The sequence below is a fragment of the Nylanderia fulva genome, unplaced genomic scaffold, assembly GCF_048542155.1.
Source record: "Nylanderia fulva isolate GAGA-0341 unplaced genomic scaffold, ASM4854215v1 Scaffold24, whole genome shotgun sequence".
NCBI classification, from domain to species: Eukaryota; Metazoa; Arthropoda; class Insecta; order Hymenoptera; family Formicidae; genus Nylanderia; species Nylanderia fulva.
Window position 1 is genome coordinate 1,997,026 of NW_028190304.1, and position 19,246 is coordinate 2,016,271.

At 32.1% G+C, this 19,246-nt stretch overlaps 2 protein-coding genes across 2 annotated transcripts in view; one reads left to right on the plus strand and one right to left on the minus strand.

Annotated features, from left to right (window-relative positions):
* LOC114934258 (uncharacterized) overlaps positions 1 to 19,246 on the minus strand; it is a 204,613-nt gene that overhangs the window by 167,568 nt on the left and 17,799 nt on the right. The window lies entirely within an intron of this gene.
* The window catches only part of LOC114934257 (1-phosphatidylinositol 4,5-bisphosphate phosphodiesterase epsilon-1), a 144,370-nt gene that overhangs the window by 89,656 nt on the left and 35,468 nt on the right, over positions 1 to 19,246 (plus strand). The window contains exon 5 of the mRNA XM_029306917.2: positions 15,083 to 15,386. The gene's annotated coding sequence lies outside the window, so the exon portion shown is untranslated. The remainder of the gene's footprint in view (positions 1 to 15,082; positions 15,387 to 19,246) is intronic.

Sequence of the window (19,246 nt, forward strand, 5' to 3'; positions counted from 1 at the left end):
ACTCCGTCACGTATTTATATAGGTATGCGTTGCGAGTGTTAAAGACGATGGATCGCGGATTTTTCTACTCTTCCTTCCCTTACTGGACTCACTCTTCTCTCAATTCGTTATTATTCGATACGCGGCGAGTGCATTAAAAATTTCTAACGACATTATGGGTCGGGGTCAAACGCGAGCCTGGCCGATGTTCGCGTGGGTGCACACGTGACATCGATCTGAAGACTTCCTGACCTGGGCGTGGTCCTATACGAAACGGGAATAAAGGACTTCGGGTCGTTTGTCTGACGGCGTTTAATGCCGACGTCACAGAGCGGGAGCCATCATTTTTAAGCGCCACGGTAAATCAGTCTTTACGAGTGGAGCTTTATAACCCGTGTGTTCGCGAGCACGGCGAGGATGATTAGCATTTTACCTCAATATATTGTCTAATATTTATCAATTACTGCGAGTTGTTTAAGTTGGAATTATCTTGTAGCCACGATTAGTGCCTGGTACACAGAGAGAATTTTCTCGTTGAATTTATCCTGAAAATCTAATTGTAAGACAATATAATATTGAAAGAATTTTACAAGAGTTTCTCTAATTAATATTTATCGTAATAAAAGAATTCATATTTATCGCAATTTAATATAAAATATGTTCGATACATTTTACTATGTACATATTAATATTTTTTATTGTGATAAAAATTAATTAAAAATATTAATTCTCTCTGAATTTATCCTGAAAATCTAATTGTAAGACAGTATAATATTGAAAGAATTTTACAAGAGTTTCTCTAATTAATATTTATCGTAATAAAAGAATTCATATCTATCGCAATATGATATAAAATATGTTCGATACATTTTACTATGTACATATTAATATTTTTTATTGTGAGAAAAATTAATTAAAAATATTAATTCTCTCCGTGTATAGATGTACGAATTAATATGTTATAAAGTAAAGAAAAAGATAATATTCAGCAATTTCTTTCTTAATTAATATTAGATTCAAATTGTATGCATATCTATTTAAAATATACCCAGATAGCCACAGTAATTATTATAAATGAAATGCATCATTTTGATGGCAAATGATGCATTTTCACATCAAAATGATGTCATAATAATTACTGTGGCTATCTGGGTACATATATATTTAGCATTTACAATTTTAAGATATTTGAAAATAAAATTATTATTTTATAATCTCAGATGACCACAGATCATATATTATATTAAAATATTTTACAAATTTTAATAACAGAGTACAATAAATTAGTTTTTAAAAAATTGAATTTCTTCATTCACTCTCATTTACAAAAAAAAAAAATTCGATACGTAACAATTAGCACAATAGATCGTAATGAAAAATAACATTTTTTTTGTCCAATCGCTCGATCATGACGTGAAAATATAAGCTTTCAACTCTACCATATACATCTGTACACAAAATGTGTTTAAAATTGCGATACAATTGGTAAAACAATGATTGATCGAATGAAAATCGAAGTCTCGTATAAAAAAAAAAAAAAAAAAGTTTACTCAGCGTTTCCGATTTATTTTTCACGAAGAATCATCTCTTTCTCGATTGCACCTCGATTTCGGACGCATCCCCGTATTTTATGTAACGTGTATCAAAGCTGACGCGATAAATGTTCGCTCGCGAAGCGACTCATTTATCTGACGTGAAAGTACGAAAGTTCCCTCTCGCACGCGTTTATTTTTGTTTCACGATTTTCGCGCTCGTGCGATTTTTCAATTCCGGCGGAATCTGTCGACGGATATCGATCCTGTTAAAATTTCCGCAAGAAACGGCAACCAACTATATTTACCGCAGAAACGAGAGAGAGAGTTATTCACTTATTTTGCTGACAAACGGCTCTCGCGCTCGAAGGAAATTAAACTTTTCCTTCCGTAACCAATTTTCCGCTAGGTTTGCGCCGCGGAATATTTTCGACGCTCGATTATGGTCAGAGAGATATTAGTAGACCCCTCTATTTCTCACTCCCCGACGATACGTTAATTATGCCGCATAATTTGCTCGGCCGCGAAAGTTCGCCCCGTGTGTTTTACACGGCGATGTGCGCCAAGTTAACTGTAGCAAAATATCGCTTATACGAATACTCATTGTATACCGCGGAGGAAAAGCGAATTTATCGCCGCCACACGTGTAAGTTGACACGTATAATAAGCAAATTAAGTTAATAATTTATGTGTGTGTGTGTGTGAGAAGTGCTCTCCTGTGTAGGATTCAAACGAAACTTCTAGTTCTAGGAAACTAAGGTTCCACCGCCAGCAGAATACTTATTGTCGATATCAATTTGGCTTCTACGTATAATAGGTATGCTCTCTCTCCCGGTCCTCGTACAATAAATTATTGGCAACCATAATGGCTACGAAAACTCGTACAAACTCGCATTATCGATTACAATAAGTAGTGCCCGGACATTTGTCTGTAAATCCGTAGTTTCCCATAAGCGACAGATTTTCGCCGCTTTCGCGAGGAAAAATATGGCTCCCAGTAAATTATCGCTTACATGCGCTCTTGTTAAACAAGTCTTTCGCAGGTAATTTATCTAGACCGAAGCAATTTTCCGCGATGAAGTATAACCTTAGCTGAAATATCTCGATTACGATAAATTTCTTTCACAAAGGAAGAAAAGGAAGATGTAATTTTAAACTGTACGCAGGTGGATATCATTTCCGTATTAAGCTGTGTTAAATTGCACGTGATTCGTATCAAATTTTTAATAGTAAGAAGAAAATGTCAATTACTGTATCAACTAAGTCGATCTCCTTGTTTAAAAATTCAGGTTATCTAATTCTTAATTAATGTGAAATTATACTCGGCGTTAAAAAATTCGGGAGCTTGAAAACTGTATGCTTTTTTTAAATTTTGAATAGAATTTATAATAGAAATTTTAATAATTAAAATATTACTCGATTGAATTGTTAATAGATATTTCAAAGATAAAATTAGAATGAATAATGACAGTCAAAATTTCTCGCTAAAAAATTATTACAATTTTCAAAAAATTTCTCAATAATTTTTTATGGGATTTTTAAAATAAACAATGCGATATAATTTAAAACGTAAAATCTATACACACGTGCTAATATAAAATCTATTAATGTTAACAACGTAATTAAAAGTTTCCAATGCAAACCAACATCATTCGTCATATTATTTAATGTGAAAATATTGATGCAACCTTAAATATGAGATTATACTCAGCGTTAAAAAATTTGGAAGCTTGAAAACCGTATGTTTTTTTTTAATTTCAAATAGAATTTATAATAGAAATTTATAATAGAAATTTTAATAATTAAAATATATTACTCGATTGAATTGTTAACAGATATTTCAAATTAAAAGATAAAATTAGAACGAATAATGACAGTCAAAATTTCTCGCGAACAAAAATCATTACAATTTCTCGAAAAATTTCTCAATAGTTTTTTTATGGGATTTTTTTTAAATAAACGATGCTCTTTTAATATTACGTAACCCGACGAAATTAATATCTTATTGTACAATTAATGAGCCAATCGTCTATATAATAGAACAGTGTGAACAATTAAACAACTCTTGTATTAACGGATCCCGTGACAGCAGTCCACTGCCATTTAATTAATCTTCATGCAGCATCGCCGATGCGGAAAGCTCGATCCGTACTTAATTAAGGCATCTAAGCGACGCAGCGTAACACCAGGCGCATTTCAATGAGCATCGGTAGATAAGTAGCTTAGAAGCATCGAATTCGATCCGTTATTATGCAACCCGATAGATCCGGATATTGATCTTACATGCAATACATCTACGGGTATGATATCATGTATCGATCTTGATGACAGATTGTTCGACTACTTTTAAGACTGAGCTTTCTTCACATAAAATATCGGGATGAAAAATCGGGAAAAAGGCGAAGAAGCGGGAAAAAATTGTCAATTGTGAGTTATATATAATTGTTTAAATATATTAGTAAAATATATTTCATTGTATACGTGTCTTTTGAATTAAAAACTATTGGTTTCTATTCAATCTTCATGTATGTTATTCAATAAATTGATTTATTAATTACAGATCAGATTCTTTTAATTAATAAAACAATGTAGAAATTTTTATCGAATAATATACAAAGCTTGAAAACCAATTTCATTTTCGTTTTCAATTTGAGAAATAATTATTTTATCAGTACATTTAAATAATTATAAATGTATACATATTGCAAATACCAATAAATTATAAAAATATATCTTTGCGATATAAAATATATATATTTTATAAAATAGAAATACGACTTCACAATTGCGACAAATAATGATTTCTTCGGAATGGTCTTTACGAGGAAAAATTATATTAGATCAAAGATGTATTATTGTATGAAAGATCTTACGCGGAGCAAAGATGAATAAAAAAAAACACAAAGAAGTGGTAGAAAAATCTTCGACATCACATCGTTCGCGCGTGGCTGATGAAGTTTCCGAAGTGCTAGAAAAGAAGCTTTCGGATATTTTAGCCCGAATCGGTTGCACATCGTTCGTCTTCGTAATACGGACGGTTTTAAACCGAATAACTTCTGAGAATAATGAAAAATCGTTTATCGTTTTTCACGGTGAAGGTTGCGTGTTGTCTCTCTACTCTCTCGCTGCAATTCTATCTCCAACCGGTTAAAGCTTCTCGAGAAATTCCCTCGTACGGTCAAACCTTGACCTTTCGACTCTTAGCGCGTTTCTCTTTCCTCTCCGCACAAAGTGTACACTCTCAGAAGATGCTGTGCTAATGGCGAGGCCACAAGCACAAGCGAAGCGTTTAGACGTGTTCATTAAGCGGAACCATCAGCGAGAGACGCGCGTGGAAAATGTAAATTATCGTATCAACTATATATCGATTGTTGGCTTCTGACAGGTTCAATTTCAAGTCGAGCTTCTTGTTTAAAAATTCAGGTTTTCCAATTCTGAATTAATGTGAAATTATACTCGGCGTTAAAAAATTCGAGAGTTCGAGAACCATGTTTTTTTTTTTAATTTCGAATAAAATTTATAATAGAAATTTTAATAATGAAATTATTACTCTATTGAATTGTTAATAGATATTTCAAATTAAAAGATAAAATTAGAATAAAAATAATGACAGTCAAAGTTTCTCGCTAAAAAATTATTACAATTTTCGAAAAATGTCTGAATAGTTTTTTATGGTATTTTTTAAATAAACAATGCGATATAATTTAAAATGTAAAATCTATACACACACGTGCTAATATAAAACCTATTAATGTTAACAACGTAATTAAAAGTTTCCAATATAAACCCACATCATTCGTCATATTATTTAATGTGAAAATATTACAATCTTAAATATGAGATCGAACTGTATTATTTATTTTATATTACGCTAGAAAAATAAAATATCGCAACTTTACTAAATCGTTATGCGCTAAAAATTTGGTGAAAAAAAAAATATCTTTCATCGAACGTTATTATAAAGCTGTGCGATAAATTTCAACAAAGCTATAAAAGTTTCACTTAATAGCCATAACGAAACGGAATGAAATGCGGGGACACAACGCATTACTACTCTCCGTTACACATATATATTTCCGTCAACATGTATATGGCAGATATCGGCCGAATGAGTGGATGGCTTAATGGAGTTTGACCGTAGATAATGACGATAGGGGAGTTTCGAGTAATAACGTTGATAACGCGTTCGTCGCCGAAAAGCTATGCGCACATATATATGCGCATATTGTTACCACTGTACATATTGTGTTTATTTGTCACACTCTTGTTCCCTTCGCATGTTCATGTATTTGCATACGGCTAGAGTAAGCACACACATTTATCCCTACATGCTGCAACCTCGATGCGAATACGTATGGTATAAATACATTATGTGCTTTCTCTTATATACTTTGTGCGCATAGATATAAACGAAGGGAAACAGGACTTTCGACCCCGTCCGATAATTATTTTTCGAAATCTATTTGCCCTCTTTTCTGCCTAGTCATCGCTTATTGTTGTATAAATTCAATAGCGTATAAAAATCGAACGATCAAATGTTATACGTGGGAATGTTATCTCACAATCAAATTGTTAAATATAGAATGCATGAATATATACAATACATATGAATTTCATATGGAGATCCTTTATGTTGTCATAATAAAATAAACTTAATGCAAACGCGCGTCATTTTCGCTAATGAATATCAATGAAACGAGAATAAAGCACTGTTATTCACCTGACAGCAGTTATTTGTTCTTTCCTATAACAAAGATATGAAACTTCAGGAACGAGATATTTGTTCTTTACACAGACTGTTTCGGAGAGCAAAAAGTGTGGTCAGGCATGGATCATCGAGATTCGGGCAAATTATAAATCCCCTATCCTCTAAAAGAGTTTAAACTTTTCTGAAGTACAATTTTTCTTGCGCGCGCAAACTCTTGAGAACAAACTCGCGGGCAGAAAAAATCTGATGGAACAGAGTTCGCGCTTTTTATCATTCGAGAGGAAGAGAGAGAGAGTTCGCCCTTTCCAGAGGATCAGGCTTTTTCAGGGACGTGTCGATCGCGTGAGTGGAGCAAGCACTATCCCGCGCGTTAACGCAAACGCATTTTGCACCTAACATTTTTTTCCCATCCCTTTTTCGAGGTTGCGTGTACGCTTAAGCATACCGGAGCCGCGCATACACGACTAACCCCCTGGTATCAACGGCACGTATAGTCGCTATTCTATCGACCGCCCCACATATTACACCTCCACATTCTTCCTCCTACCCTATTCTCCTCGTTCCTCATCCCCTGTGTCAAACTGCAGCCAATTGGGCCCTCGCTAGTCAAAGACGCGCGCGCATTTCTCGCGATTTTTCTTCCGATGGGGTGCCAGAGCAAACAGACGGCGTGCAATTTTCGAATCTGTTTGAGAGAGAGGCTAGGTGTTAAACCTATCGAAATTATATTTCCTCGCACCCTTTACAAATTTTTTTTTCATCTACACACTCGTTGAATTTGCATCCTCCACTCTATTTTTTCCCTATTAAGTTTAAAATATAGAAATAATTATAGAATTTTGTTTTTTGATACAAATTGCTTTATATAATTTTTGAATCTTTAATTAGTCTACATGTGCGAGAAAGATATTGCGCAATTTTGCATTGCGGAATTTAAATTATAATATATGTAAATAATGTAAAAGTCGGTGCGTATATATATATATATAAATGTACGCACGAGTTGATCGATCGACGGCCTACGCATAATTATTTGTACATTGATTGTGCAAACAATACAAACATTTTCATTTACAGATCAATGATTTAAACCCATGCATTTACAATTCATGAGTTTTACTTCATCTAATATTTTGATTAAAAAATTCTTTTTTTCAACGACATATGCACAGTTTTCAGAATAATTCAAATTATACTGCAAAAAGTTATGACACTTTCATACGCCAAACTGTAACATCATCTCTATTTATAAGCTCTAACATTTTTGTGAAATTTTAGATTTGCAATTGACAATATTTGTTAATAATTATATCTCTGCCACATTATATTCCACTACTATGAATAATCTTTATTATTATATCTTTTTATAATTCCTCGAACGTTTTCCTTTATTTGTTTGTATAATGCCGCGACACAAAAGACGAATGAATAATGATTTTCCCCGAGAGCCACCTGGCTTTGTAATAACGTAATGAAATATGCATGCGCAAACAGCTATCTACACATTAGAATGGCTTCTATTATCTTCATAGCTGCAATAATGAGGCACACATGTTGCAACTAACGAATATCATATCGCAGAAAACAATAAAGCATACCGCGTTCGGCCTTTGCGATAAAATATACAGATCAAATATAGTAAATTTTATTGTCCAATTGACAACCACATTTAACTTTCATTAAGCTCATTATTTATTATTGCGCGCTATATATATATATATATATTATTGTGCTAGCATCCCGGTCACAAATGTTTTATTAACTGTAATCGATGAAGTGCCAGCTTGCTGTATTATATTGTAGAAATAATAAATCCATATCTGGCTAACGGACAGAAGGGTTAGCCGGATGATATGCAAAAAAAAAAAAAGGAATAGAGCACCTATGTGAACATTCCTGTTTGATCAATCGTCTTTCTGATTGAAATATTGCTTATAGAATGTCGCGTTATTGCCATGATTTTTCTTCTCGCGTTTATTGATTCAACCCTTTTATCACTATCGTTGCTTCGAAGAAATTACAAATATATTGCTACAAAGTTATGAAATATTGATAAAATTAATATTTCATAACTAAAAATAATGCTTGTTTTGTGCGTACATAAAATAAGTATTTCAGAAAAGATGTACATATTTTCGAAACTGTAAATGTCAATTTATAATGTTCTTTTACAGATTCTATTGTATAGTATCTATAGTAGCTATAATATAGCTATAAAGTTACACAGCTATCTACACATTAGAACTTTATGCTTTATGCTCCCTTTATTGATATAGTACCGGCGCGACAAAGCGGATTTCTCATAAAAAAATAGTTTGAGAACATAGAAAAGATTTTTAAACAAAATTCTATTTTTAAAGATAAAAAAATGAAAAACATATTAAACTTATATGTATTTTGATAGGTACTAGCGAGAAAGAGAGAAAGATATATATAATTAAAATTATTCAAACTTGAAAAATATATATATATAAAAAATAAATATATATTATATATTTAAAATAAAATCTTGAAAAAAAAAAAAAAACATTAATTTTTTTCAATTTTTAAAACCACTTTTCTCAACAAAATTTTCTTGTTAATTGTATCATCAATGATAGATAATTCTGTATATTTATTCTACTGAAACAAGCGAGCGCAAACATAAAGTGTATGTTTTGTTTAAATTGTTAAAAAATTAAAACTTTAACATCTCGACGTATTTTATATGCATGAAAAAAATTTATGTTGCATTTATAGCTGTTTGTAATGAAAGAATAATACTTCATCCTTTATCGGAGACAATATACTGTTGTATAATACACAATGTAATTTAAACAGAACGAATCATCGTTTACTAAGATTCTTTCTTTGCAGTAAACATAATTTCGCGATTAGTAATAAATAACATCCTGCCTGTATTTACTTAAATTTTCAAATATCTGATTCATTTCGATTCCGACTCATTCGCTTTCATTCTAAAGTGTGCTTTTTCTCTTCGCAATTCACGTAATTTCATATATAAATTTTTTTCCTATTTTTACTCTGAATCCATTTGATTTGTATTTATTTAAGAAACATGGGAAAAAGTGTTTTCCTATAAGAGACATTTTTGATACATATAATCGTGCGTTCTTTACAATACTTGAGAGTTTCTAGTAAACAATGTGTTTACACACTCTAGCTATATACTCGAAGAATCTAGAGATAAATCGAATTGAGATACAATGCTGACAACAAATATTTGACTTATCCTGAAAATTTATAATCGCATGGTATATATACTTCTTAAATTTCTAAGACTAAGAACCGAACTTCCCCATCTGCAGAACTTCTAAATTGTGAAAGTTCTCTATTCGACTACAAGAATCACCCATCGAAAATCAACTTAACGACAATGGGATGGTGTTGTAATAGTCTCGTGAAACCAACTTAGTACGGACGACACGATTATTTTCTCAGTGAATATTTTCTCGCCTTTTACTTCCACGTCAATGCATCGAACATTTTCTCGTAAGTGGAGGAAAAAAGCACTCTGATGAGATTCAGCCGCGATTTTATAAGAGCTTTCATTTCTGGCGAAAGCGGGAGAGAGATAGAGCGACTCTAGTAACGCGATATATTTTATGCAAAGCGACAAATGCTTGAAACAAGCCACAACGACGTTTTTAAAACGACGTTCAACCATCACAGTTATTATATTTTTTCGTTAAAAAAGAGACTTCCGGTAAACGAGAGATTTAACGCGACAAATTTCACTCTAAATTTATTTTAAATTTCACTCATGCTAAATTTCAAAATAAAACAATTAAATTTTTGCATTATTTTTTTCAACACACATATACATAAATATACAAAATAAAAAATGTGTTCTACCTCCTAAATAATATTGTGGATAATAACTGTACTAATTATATCCTACAAATAATATGTGAACGAGTGTATCTGGTGTATAATAAAAAAAAAAGTGAGAAAGAGTATCGAGTTGTCGCAAAAATAACATTCTAATTACTCACGAAAAGTTTGCCTTAATAACAATACGAGTGCTACCGAGTCTAATAAACCTCCAAAGTTTCTGAATGTTCTTCGCCTGAACTTTCGTTCGTGACGCGGCAGCGGCGATTTCATAAAATCTGACGCAGAAAAATAGAACGATGTACGTCGCCCAACGCAAACGAGATAAACTTCTCCTAGCGCGAAACGAACTTAAGCAAGCTGCTGTAAATTTTATTCCCGCAACCCTTGTGTGCAACGTAACGAATTTTTGTGCAAACGCAGACGTCTCTCGTCGGGGTCCCCCCAAAATTGCCATTCTTTAATTAAAATACACAGAAGTTTTATTTTGCCGCGTTATAGCTTATATCTTTAAAATGTTTGCTTGTAATTTTGATGTAATTATCTCTTTTATTTACTGAGATCCTTCTTATATATATGTATTATGCTTTCAGTACCTATTATACATAATATTACTTATTATATCATTTCTGTCAAAAATATTCTATATATATCATTAATTTTTTGAAGTAAAATTTTTGTTAATGTCAAATTATAAATATTTTTTATATTATTAGAAAATAGTTGAGGATTTCGAAAATTTAATTCCGATGCTTCGATTAATTTAAATCTTTCTATTTAAGGAATAATCGCCTTTTTAAATTGACCGATGGAAAAAGTACTAATAATAGATGCAGAACATTTTGTACATTTAACTGCAAAAATGTAATTCGAAAAAATAATAATGGTCTAATAATAACTCCAAACTCTGTCTAGTAGGTTACTTTAAAGAGAAAGCGAATAGACTCTCAAATATGGCGCACACGTGTTACAAGTTACGTTCTATCGCGCGTGCACTTTTGCTCCCACGCTATTAAATGTTACAATAATATATTTTGAGTATGTTCCGAGTATCTCTCCTTTTTTACGTTCGTACGTGGAAATAAAATACATAGTCCGTATACGCGTCGGAAACAAATTATTCCCACGCAAGCTTACTATTTTCCATATATATACATATATATATATATATATATATATATATATATATATATATATATTGGAGATATAACAACACAAACCATAAATTGCGACCCATTTTAAAATAACATATTATTGTATGTTTTATATTTGCAATCGTTTATTACATATAACAAAGATAAAATAAATATTTTGAAATTTGGAAACCATAAAATACACGTGCTCCTAAGTAAAATAAATTTCTGCATAAATTGTTCGAAGATTATATATTAAATTGTATTTATATGATAGATTAGTAATTATTATTAATCTTCTAATATATATATATGCATATTTTTAAGACAAGATTATTAAACAGATACTATTTAAAAATTCTCTGATTTTTTCTGGTTTTTCAACTCATAACATTTATTTTTTTTCGTTTAATTCAAGACTAATTAAAATTAGCTAACCATTATCATATTCTTTTCTATTTATAAAAAAATTCTATCAAGCACATCTTGACAAATTCAATCCGCGAAGATATCGAAATATAGATAAATATATTGCTAAATAAATAATTTTTATTTAATTTCTATTGATTATTTATTATAAACTAAGTTGGAATGCATTTTATTTTTTCTGATTTTTTTTTTAAATTTCATAATTTCTCCAATAATCTCAAGATCGTATATTTAGATAATTATTTTGAATATATAAGAGATTTGCATGATTAAATATTCTCAATAAAAAAAAATTTCACAAAATTAATGGTAACATTATTCGCTGCGCTATATAATACGCGTGTCATATATAACTCTCTAATGGAATCAATGTATAATCTCTGTGATTTATTCGACCGAATTGATCTAAGAAACTGTTCTCGATAGCGAAATCGGGACTCGGAACTTCGCTTCAATTGCGGCTCGGGCGCATTCATTGTCGATCATTAAACGCAGCTAATAAAGTATTCCATGCCATGTACTGAGTTTCCAAAGAGCCAATTGCAACTACTCATGGATAATAGCTGTGCAGCGACGATCTCTTCACTGCTACAAACTTTCTACAGTAGGGTTACACCGCCATTTGAGAGAACAATGCGCAAGAAATAATTATGCACAACAAAGCGAAGAATTCAATTTGTATAAAATTAGACTACTTGAAAAAAAATTATAATCGAATATAGTTCAATTTAAAGAATGATAATTTTAATATTTTATGACGCGAGATTGCATTACATAAATTAATAATAGCAAAAAAATAGAATAACTATTGTAGATAATTTTGATCTATATAAAACCATCACATCACTTTTTATTTGACATTAAAGTTAGAAAAAGTGATAATTTTAATGTATTTTAATATATTATGCAATGTGTATATGACTAAATTTTTATTATGTCTATTAAAAAATAGATATATTTTGTTAAAACTTTGAAAAAAATTATGAAAAGATTAAGCTTTCTATAGTAAATCCAATATATTTAATCATGAAAATCTTATTAGCTTCAATTTTTTCAACAAATTCTGTCTGAAGACTGAAAGTTCTGTCAATATATTTAATTTTGAATGAATAAAACTTCAACACGTCATTCGCATGCCGCGTAATATGGTAATATGATAATAAAATGTTTTGAAATAGCCTTCTCTGCAATTTTAATTTTAAATTTGTCGAAGCTGTAATGCGATAGAACATTTTACAAAACGGCATATTCAGATTACATTTAACAATGAAAAATTGCGCACATTGAACACATTTTCTCGAGTTTGAAAGAAAAATTATCTTTCATTAAATCATATTATAAATTACAACTTTATATAGACTTTTTTTGAGATGTGAAAGAAATATCTTATCGGGAGCTGGAGAAAATCGAGCTTTTGAAAAGTCGCTAACTATATAAATATATCACCTTTTTCTCTTATCTTGGCTTTCCCTATCCTTATGTATATTCCCGGAACATATTATCACTCCGAGTTCATCGAATAATAATCTAGATCGATCGATCTTTCGCTCGATCGATCGATGTGAATCGAATCGAACGAAAGACTGATATAAACGAGCGGGAGCGATTGCAAAATGAAGTTATCGAATGTGACTCCCCGAGAACTCTATCACCCATCGCCGAAGTTTAAAGGTGAAACACGCCGGCGCGTTCTGCCGGCGACAGCTTGCAGCTGCAGTCTGCGAAACCGCGCCGCTTTATGGATTAACGAGCGTCCGCACTTTCGCCAAGTTTCACGTAACACGGTCGCAAAGTGCCGGCGAACTCGCGACACCGCGCCGAAAGTTTCTGGCGCGCGCGAGAGTGCGGGCACTCGCAAGACGAATTTCTAATTAATTGCCGCCGTAACGAATAATGAATGCGCTATGCAGCGATATGCTCGACGTCACTTGAAACTTGCCTATCGAGCCCGGCTCGGATATATAATCTCTTATTTTCGGAACGCAAAGTTTGCTCTCCTCCCACCATGTATCAAACTCGGGTGGAATTCAGGAAATTAGTGCATACCAAAGTGGACAATGCGTCCTTTAATTACCACCATCGCTCATTCGATTAATTCATCAATGTGAAACTGTACAGTTATAAATGAGGTAATAAAGAGGATATGCGTGGAATTAACAGAATGAAACGATGTGAATTTATTAAAACTTGTAATATATTAATTAACTTTATGAAATGTTTTCATTTCTATCCACACTAGAGACTAAAAAAGAAGGAATTGCACATCTGGATAATTTATCTTCATTTAGATTTTTTTAATTAGTCACATTTTTTAATGTTATCTAATGTGTGAAATAAATTAGAGAATTTTTAGACGTACAAATAGATATCCGTTTTTATCTGCGTTTAATTAAAAGACGAAAAAGAGGAAGACTATCAAAATGTGCATCGATCGGCTGCAATTAGGCAGTCGTGAGAGCACTTTTATTTCAATAACTGCGTACGCAAATCTGTACTGCTTGGACAATACAAATTAGGCTTCAAGCCAGCGAGCTCATTTTAACGAAAAGAGGGACCATTTCTCACTCATTTTTTTTTGTTCTTTAGCTTTCTTTTTAGTGAAAGATATTCCCTGTTCTCTGTAGACTGCAGAGCATTTTTCTTTTAACGCGATCTGTCGATCTTTTGTTCCTTAACATAAAACAACGAGGAAAAGAGAAAAAAAATGCTGTGTTTTGAATCCGAGACATTCGTATAGTAACCATCTATTTTCGGAAATAATTGAAAAAATGTTTACTATTTTTATTAATAATAATTTACATATTTTTATTCATATAGAAAATATTTCCGACTAAGCGTACTTTCTTCGAACTGATTTGGCGGCGAATTTTCAGTCTATTATTCCTTAATGCCTTAATGAAAAATGCACTTAGCGCAAGGAACACTCTATAAATTAGTCTACATATATATATCATTGAGTGAAAAGAATATAAAAAAGCAATTTTAAAATCTCGGAAATTGTTGCCACTAATAGTTTCTCACCAGTTATATTATACAAGTATAATAAGATAATAAGAAAATCTGGGCATTTCGTATAAATCTTTCTATCTACATTTCTTTTTCGCAACCCATTTCCCAAGTGTGCTATTCCAATAGTATTTCCAACTGCGATGCATATTAAACTCGAGAACGACGACAAGCGAGCTCATTAACCGGACGAGTTTTCCTAAAAATCCACGCGATAAATCTGCCGGCGCGACTCCGATAAAAAAAAAAAAAAAAAAAAAAAGAAAGAAGAGATTCCGCTCTTGAGAGAACACGCAGAAAGACGAGACGCGGACCGCTCGAATGAATTTCGGTGGATTCGCCGAAGAGCCATAAATCGTTCGCTCTCTCGATGCTCGTGCTATTTCCCTACTCTCTTTCTCTCTCGATAATAAATCCAAGAGAGACTTCAAGTTTCATGGTTTTTTGCTTCTCTCCCTCAGATTACGGTCGATGCGTCGCCAGATTTGAGAGGAACGCCAAGACGAGAACGGAGAAGAAAGCCCCAACAAAAGGGGGCTCGAAAAGGGGCTTCGATCGGCTCGACACCGATGGAGCCGTCCTGATGCGGACCGCGAAACTACGCGGGGATTACCCGGCCCGTTCGTCGGACTAATTCCACGGCAGATCCCGGCGATTTTGCGGAGCAGCGTGCCACGCCGCTCTCGCACATCTCCCTCGACGGCGCGACAGACCCAGCCACTTCCACTTCCTCCACCCCACGTGGCCGCACCATCACCTGATAAGGTAAGCTATTCTTTCATGATTTAACATTTAATTGATTTATCGTATGCAAATGATATATTTGGAAAAAATAATACTAAAAAGTCAGGGAATTTTTTTCATTTTGAACTTCCAAACCTTTTCATTGTTGACAAAAATATTTCAAGGATTTTATGATTGATATAGATATATGCAAATTGTCGGACCCATCGTAGGCTTTTCTACTAGCGAGTGAATATACACGCGATTTCAAGCTGACAGATCGTTTCGAGATAATAATTGATTTTTTGGTCATGTTTTTCGATCTTATTCGAAATTGAATATATTGCATAAAATGGCAAATTTTTATTTTATTGTTACAATTATACATACAATATGCAAAATAGTCTCAGAGTGTCCAGCAGACTCGATAAACAAAATTGCAAAAATTAATTTTTTCCCTGACTTTTTAGTATTTATTTTTCCAAATATATAATTTGCATATATCTATATCAATCATAAAATCCTTGAAATATTTTTGTCAACAATGAAAAGGTTTGGAAGTTAAAAATGAAAAAAAATTCCCTGACTTTTTAGTATTATTTTTTCCAAATATATCATTTGCATACGATAAATCAATTAAATGTTAAATCATGAAATCCTCGAGATAGTTTTGTCAACAAGGAAAAGATGCGGAAGTTAAAAAAACAAAAAATTAAATCAATTATACAATCTGCATTATGCCCGATAATCGAAACAAACATATCACTATAAACTATTTAAATAATTACCTTTTTTATTTATATTATATCAAATTTTTTAGTTTTGTCTCTATCAGACACATTGAAATAAAATAACACGACGATAAACATATAAATTAACGAACACGCTGTAGATAAATCAATTTTTAACAACACAGAAAATTAGCGGGGAATCAAGAAGTTTATATTTATTTAATAAAAAATGTAGAATATAAAAAAAAACCAGATAAATAGTAAAATTTCCTGACTTTTCACTGACAATTTCAGATTTATAAAAATTCCCTGACAATGCCCGGTTTTCCAGATTTCCCTGATCGCTGGATACCCTGGCTATTCTTTCTGTCGGACCCATCGTAGGCTTTTCTACTAGCGAGTGAATATACACGCGATTTAAAGGTGACAGATCATTTCGAGATAATAATTAATTTTTAGATCGTTCTTCGATATTATCCTAAATTGAATATATTGCATAAAATGGCAAATTTTTATCTTATTGTAATAAATTATATATACAATATGCAACATAGTCTTATTACAGCTTCTCTAACGTGATCTCATGCACAGAAAAAAATTAGAAACTCTAACTAAATTTTAGCTGTCCCCTATATGTTACTCATGAAATTTAGCTATGAAATTTCTATAGCTAATATTTTTAGTTATAGAATTCTTTGTTTAACTATAACTAAAAATATTAGTTACCATAACTAAAATTTAGGCATGATAACTAAATTTCAGGTTGTAATATAGAGACACTTAAAATTGAGCTATAATGGATAATCTTATTCTGTGTATATTATAAATTTTGTCAATCAAGTAGACAAGTCGCAAAAAGGAATAAAAATCTTGTTTAAAGATATTATATTTTTATATGTCACACGTATTCGCTTAATCAGATGCAAGAATATTTGTCAAGATCAATTTCCGACCCAGATGGAAAAGAAAGAAAGAAAAAGAAAACAATCGATCAATCGGCAAACTGATGAAAAAATATGTATTTTAAGTTGTTTTTGATTTCCCTATATAAGTTTTTCAATACTACAATACACACTACGTGACGGGTATATTGATTTGATTAAATTCAAGCAGGGTTTCATTTTATAGCTATACACTATGATAATGCAATAGCCATTTGTGTTCTCGATCCGATATGTTGATTAATCTCTTCATCGGATTATCGTACACACTACTATCAGATAAGGTTCGCCAATTGACTGCTTACGTAGGTCGGAGCACGCCAGGGCTCTGACTACTCTGTCCACACTCGGTTTGTGTTTGCACGAGGACTTAAGATCCTTGGGACCCGGGTTTGCACGAAGACGTTGATGGACGAGCATGTACACGTAGATCGGTCCATCTCACGCTATACATCACACGATAATCGACTTGCATAAGAGCAATGTGCGTAGAAACACCGCCCCGGTATATCGCGGTATCAGCAATTACTTCGTTTAAGATGTATGCCCGCCTCAAACATTGTTCGAGAAACTGCATTTCACCAAGCGGAATTGTCTCGCGACGGAATCACCGTTCTACTTATCGTCTACTCGAACCAGATGAATTTTTTACGCGATTTCATTACGGATATATTGCTGCAGCAGGGTGCAGCGGACTCGATGAACAAATTTCCCTGACTTTTTCAGATTTTCCAAGACCAAAAATGCATTTTTTCCCTAACTTTTTAATATCATTTTTTCCAAATATTTAATTTGCATCATGAAATCCTTGAGATATTTTTTTTAACAATGAAAAGGTTCGAAAGTTAAAAAAAACAAAAATTTAAATCAATTATAATCTGCATTATGTATGATAATCGAAACAAACGTGTCACTATAAACTATTTAAATGATCATTTTTTTTTTATTTATATATTATATCAAATTTTATTTTTAATATATTTTAACAAATTATATACATATATTTTAATATATTTAATGGTATCTAATATTACAACAAAACTTTTAAATAAAACATTTTTAATAAAATTAATGTATTAATTTTTAATAAAACAATGAATTAAAATAAAGTTCTTGAACAATATTGTAATATATTTTGAAATATATAATACATTGAAATAAAATAACACGGCGATAAAAATATAAATTAACGAATACGCTGTAGATGAATCAATTTTTAACAACACAAAAAATTAGCGTGCTGGAACAGTTATATTTATATAATAAAAAATTTCAAATTATTGAGACAGATATAGAATAATGTGAAAAAATTCATATTTATAAAATTCCCTGACAATACCCGGTTTTTCGGATTTCCCTGACCGCTAGACACCCTGTGTTAGATATTACTAAAAAATCTCGTGTTTTAATCATTTGATCTCTTTCGAAAAAAATGATCGATACGCGAATGATAATAATGACTTCGCAAATTGAAAAGACATTCTGCAAATATTCCGTGTTGAAGGGGTATTTATAACTTGATTCCTCTTTTTATTTTCACTACACTTTTCTAACGTTAGTTGCCTGAATATTAGATTCCGTTCAAACTAACGAGCGTGGGATTTTTTTTTGTCTCTTGTTTTATCGATACTCTCCATCCGCTTGTATTTCAGCTTCTGTTGCAATCTCGCCCGAGGCTTGCATCAAAGTATTGGAGTATAATCGTCACATAAATTTTTCATTTTTTTCCCAAGAATTCTATCTTCCTTTGACACAGTTTTTACGCAGTTATTTGCTCGAATGGCATTATTTCAAAAAGTAACGCGAAATCGAACAAACAAAAAGTTATACGACAGTCTGGAAATAATTTTAAATTCAACAAAGCGCACATATATAGACGATATGATTATCCTACGTAGAAAAAAAATAACTACCAGCACGACGGAAGAAAAATATGCGTTTCTGCATATTATTCCATTGCTGGAGGCAAGTACGTACGAGGAGGCTCGCAATATTCGAGATTCCTCGAATTATTCTGTGGCACTCTACGAATGTCACTGCGAATGAATGCACTCGCATAATTCTGTGCCGTCTCATAAGCATGCATTATGTCAGTACTCAATTTTAACGAGACGCGGCATTCTTAATCGTTTTTATTTTTATTTTTATTTTATTTTATTTTTTTTTTTTAGAGAACTAGGTCAGGTTGAAATTGTTGGCAACTTCATACGCGCATGTTTCAAATTTTTCT